This window comes from Pteropus alecto, unplaced genomic scaffold, assembly GCF_000325575.1.
Source record: "Pteropus alecto unplaced genomic scaffold, ASM32557v1 scaffold14, whole genome shotgun sequence".
Classification (NCBI taxonomy): Eukaryota; Metazoa; Chordata; class Mammalia; order Chiroptera; family Pteropodidae; genus Pteropus; species Pteropus alecto.
This window is the reverse complement of record NW_006436810.1, coordinates 10,264,375-10,269,511: the sequence shown is the minus strand read 5'-3', so window position 1 is coordinate 10,269,511 and position 5,137 is coordinate 10,264,375.

Here is a 5,137-nt window from a genome sequence, read left to right as displayed (position 1 = left end):
AAAATAGTTGCAAGCACAAACTCAAGTACAGTTCATCAGACATCATTTAATTTGGAAGCTCTAACCATGCAGCTAAACAGAAGAAGGTTAGCCTAAGAGATAAAGGCCAGAAATGGTCAAGCCAGATCCTTTAAACATTGACAGAAAAAAATTTAAGAAGTAAGGTGAGTGAATTATGGAAAATGCAAATAGGACCAAGGCTTGCCTTGCCTGAAAAAAAAAAAAATTAAATTAAAAAAAATAATAAATAAATAAATAAATAAATAAATAAATAAATAAATAAATAAAATCACTTCTCCCCAACCTTCTATCCAAGTGGTTTCAGGATTAGACATTTGAGTCAGGCCTGACCCATTAAACTATTCTATCCCCTGTGACTGAGTCAGAGATACCCATGTCACTCCAGCCAGGCCAGCCCATCTCACTTCACCAACTGAGCTAATAAATATGTACTAACTGCCTATTGTCTGTCAGGCTCTGTTCTAAGCACCAGGCTTCAGTAAACAAAACGAAGCCTCTCTGCCCATGGAGCTTTCATTCTAGCTGGAGAGACAGCAAGGAATCCCACGTGGATGGACGGTACCAGGCTGGAAGGCACCGTGAGCGAGAACAAACCTAAAGATAACAGAGGATGAAGGGAGTAGAGGCTGAGTGGAGGTTCGGATCAGATAGTCGAAGTCCTCATAGACACAGAGTCACAGAAGGTGAGAAAGAGGGCAGCATGGTAACTGAGGGACTGCCGTTCTGAGGGGAGGGCACAGCAGTTTCAAAGGCCCTGCGGCGGACACATTTTTGTGTATTTACAGTAAAACAGGGAGGTCAGTGCAGCTGGAGCAGCGAGGAGGAGGGGAGAGGTAGGAAGAGGCTGGATCTCGTGGAGCCTTTAGGTCAAGGTAAAGCCCACCATAAAGATTTTCATTTATCCTGAGTGGGGTGCAAGCCACTTGAGAGTTTGGAATAAAGAATGGACATGATATAACGCGTGTTTAAAACAATCACCTCAAGACCTGATGGAACTTGTCTCTGGGAAGTTAAAGGACTCTAGACTTGGAGCCGCTTGCAGTCATCCTACACCTACCCACAGCAAAGGGACAGTTTACGGGTGACAGACCTACACTTTATGTCTGTGCCTCACTGATCCCTCGCTTCCTTTATTTTTGTGTAATTATACTCTTTATTATTTACTGGATAGCGAGCTTAATTTTGTTCACCAGTCATTCAGATCTTTCAAGAGTAAAACACACACTTTTTTTCTTTATTGCTAAGGGGGCGATTCTTAAACTTGCCAACCCGAAACATTGTAGGTCCAGGGATGTTGTACCATAGCGATGCATCAGAATTATGCATGCTCCAGAAAGTGGTGGACTGCTTTGGAAAACGAGGCAAATGCACCATTCCTACTTTGCAGCTAAAAATAACTAACCCCTAGGATTATTGCGTCATGTCTCACGGCAAACCAGTTGCACCCGAGCTGCTGTCTTAGGAATTTTATCAGACTTCGCCTAGTAGCCCTTTCGAGCAATCAGATTGCATGCATGACTTTACTCCCATGTACTCCTCCCCGAGCATCATTTTGTCTTTAAAGCTGTGCGCAAGCGCAGTAGGGACTTTGAGGAATGAGAACAGAAAAATGACCTTGTTCAGAGGCTCCTGCCATGAATCTATCCTAGCTGAAGCTTTGGTTCCTTAATTTTCAGGAGATTAAGAATTGAGTGGTTGGCTGAAAAGTATTTCAGTCTGCTGATTTGGAATTTTAATTTCTGGTTGGAGGTGGAGTGTCTACAGACAGACGGTGAATGTTTGGAGGCTGTTAAGGACAATGTCACTGAAAAGAAACTGCTTCCTGCAAAAGTTCTATTATGAGGAGTTGCCTGTGGCGGTTCTCGGTGTTTTTGCCGGGGAGCCGACAGCTTTTACTGATACTGTCGCTGTGCGCTGGTTATCGCCTGTGACCCGTGCATACTGCTCTCTGCATTTGGACGGGGTCATTTCCTGCAAGTTTATTCAAGTCGTTCCAGGCTCACGACCAACATTATCTTCAAAAAACAATAAGTGATAGTTGAGCTTTATGTACTAAGAAAACACAGAGAGAGAGAAATGGAACTTGACAAGCATTAGGAAAGAGTCTGCCAGAAGCTAACTCCTCAGTACGCCATGGCCAACGGTGACGAGATAACCACAGAAGCACCAAACCGACAGCTGAATAAAAAAATAGACAAACGAAAAATGAAGAAAAAGGTGGAGGAAAAAAAAACGGACTAGAATTAAAGCAGCTCTGCATTTTCACTTGCCAAAAACCTAATTAGAAAAGAAATTACAAACTAACAGTCAGATTATTATGAACTGTGAAGAAATACACAGAAACTTGAGAAAGGGCTGTCGTGAATTTTATAAACTGTAACACAGCAAAAGCAGGGCGTGATATAAATAACATTTCCCTCCAAAGGTGCCTGACTTTTTATTTCTCACTTGTGTCCACTGAATTGAACAAGAGATGTGATAATCAACCTTGAAACATTTTAAATAAAGACAATATTATTTTTTTGGCGGGTTGGATTCAAATGACGGGAGGAGGACAGAAAGGCTCGAGAACAATCCTGGACTGGTGTTGTTTTGTTTCGTTTTGTTTTGTTATTTTATTTTATTTTCATTTTCATTTTAGGTAGAAAACAGAGATAATGAGAAAACAGCCCAGATCTTCTTTGCTGATCTGAATTCCATTTCTCTCCTCGTTCCCAGAATGCTACCATGTCGCTTATGTAACCAGAAGACTCACTGCCTTCTCCATCGCTAATAATAGCATCCAGGCTCTTCTTATCTACTTGATCTGCAAACTGCCTCCCTGACAGCATTTTTTTTTTTTTTTTCAGGGAAAGCCCAATACCAGTGACATTTAGAAAAGCAATCTGAAATTTTTCAGTAGAGGAAATTGTTATTTCCCATTCAAATCAGGCCATACTCTGGAATTAAGAAAACGCTAAAAGCTATAGAAAAAGATAAAATATGAGGGGGTATGGACTGATGAAAAACGAGTGGTTTGTGTTGTTTATTTGTGCTTTTTATTGTGTGTTTTAATGACTTAGGTTGAAGTCTCAGAGAAATTTTTCTTATTAAATGGAACATTTAAGATAGGTGTTCCTCTCTAAAAAATGTATATTTGGTTTCGGTCTTGACAGTTTAGGATATCCAACAATACAGAGGTATAAACTGGGAGCTCCTGGAGTCTAACTGAGCAGGCCTGAAACAAGACACGGTAATGGACAATCTCCCCACAAACTTCCACCTCAGAATGTCAATTCTGGATTTTAATTGTTCAAATGGCTTGATTCTTGCTTCTAAAACAAGTCAGGAGGCTCCGCAGAGTTATATCTGTGTGCAAAGCTTTCTGCTCAGAATTGAAGCATATTGTCCGTGTGGTTCCTAGGGCTGTTCTAACAAATTGCTATGAACTGGATGGTTTAAAATGCGGAAACTTTATTTTCTTACACACATTCCTAAATAGCATCTTTGTAGTAAATCTTGCAGAAACGCCTCCCCCATGAACCACCACTCTCCTGGGGGTTGTCTGCCCCACTCCCACCTCACTCCGTGGGTGGAGCCACAAAGGAAACACCCTGGAGTAAGAACTTGATCTGAGCTGGGCCCTCAGATGCCTGCCCTGCGATTGTTCAAAGTCCGAGGATGATAGTCATCAACGCCCCTCCGTCCCCAGTCCCACCTTGGAAGACGTGTAAGATGCCAGCGGTCAAGTTTCTGGTTTCGTGAGAAGTCGATCTGTAAAGAACAAAAATAAAGCTAATACAAGGCAGAGCTGAACAAATGGAGGGAGAATCCTGCCAACACGTCAGGGCCTGAGCTGCATCTCTGTTGGTTGGCATTCTCTAGATTCTGTGAACTAACAAATTCCTTCCCCTGAACCGACACCAGGTGCATTTGTGTTTATCCCATGAAACAATCTGAGGAGGACAAGCTAGTACTTATATGGCCTTGACAAAATGTTAAAGCTGAAAAGAAAGAATTTGGACATTGTTATAGGTTGAATTCAGTCCCCCAACCCACTGGAAAAAAAATGTATATATTGGAGTCCTAATTCCCACTGCCTCCATCTGTGTGCCTAGTTGAACATAAGGGTTTTTACAGAAGTGATCAAGTTAAAGTAAGGTCCTTTGGGGGGTCCCTAATCCAATATGACTGGTATCCTTATAAAAGGGAATTTTGGTCACAGAGACAGACACACAGAGAGGGAAGAAAGTGTGGAGGGACCCAGGGAGAAGATGGACATCTACAGGCCAGAGAGAGACTAGAACAAATCCTTCCCTCACAGCCTCAGAGGGAACCAACCTGACGACACTTTGATTTTAGATTCACAGCCTCCAGGACTGTGAGGAAATAAATTTTGGTTGTTTATGTTACATAATTTGTTGTACTTAGGCCTGGAAAATTAATACAGACATTATCGATTAACTTGTCAATGACAAGTAGGGTGACAGGCCCAGGAAGTGAAGCCTGCCTAATGTTCCAATTAATGTTGAAAAAGCGGACTCTGAATGCACACCTCGTAACTTACAGTTCAACGTTTGTTTCATTTTACCCTTAGTCTTAGCCCAAAAGTTTTCACGAAAACTTCAAACGCACGTTTTCCTTTCAGGAAGATATTAAAAAGACAATAATATGTCTGGAAAGTAAACAAATTAGAAGAAAGAAGATGACACAGCCTGGACACCCCTATTTATAACAGCTGTCGTGATGTTAAGATCAAAGCTTTTAGTTAAACATTCTCATTTAAAACCAATTAACATAAATAACGAAGAGTCATTTCACAAAGAAACAGCTGAGTGAGAGAAACAGGATTGTGTGCAGAAGACTTCAGGGTCCAGGCTGGGCTGGTGTTTCCTACCGTGACGTTAGGGAAAACAAAAAACTCTTACTCAAACTAGAGAAGCAGAGAAGTTACATTTTCTGAATAAGAGATAAACAAATCTTGATCAGCTCAAGAAAACGTGTTTATTTTATTAAAAAAAAAAAACTAGATAAAATTTTGAAATTCTGTTTCACCTGCTGTGTTGTTGCTAAGAAGGAATTTATTTTTTTCTTCCCCTGCTTACATTCACCAGCTATAGACAGCCTCTGATAACCC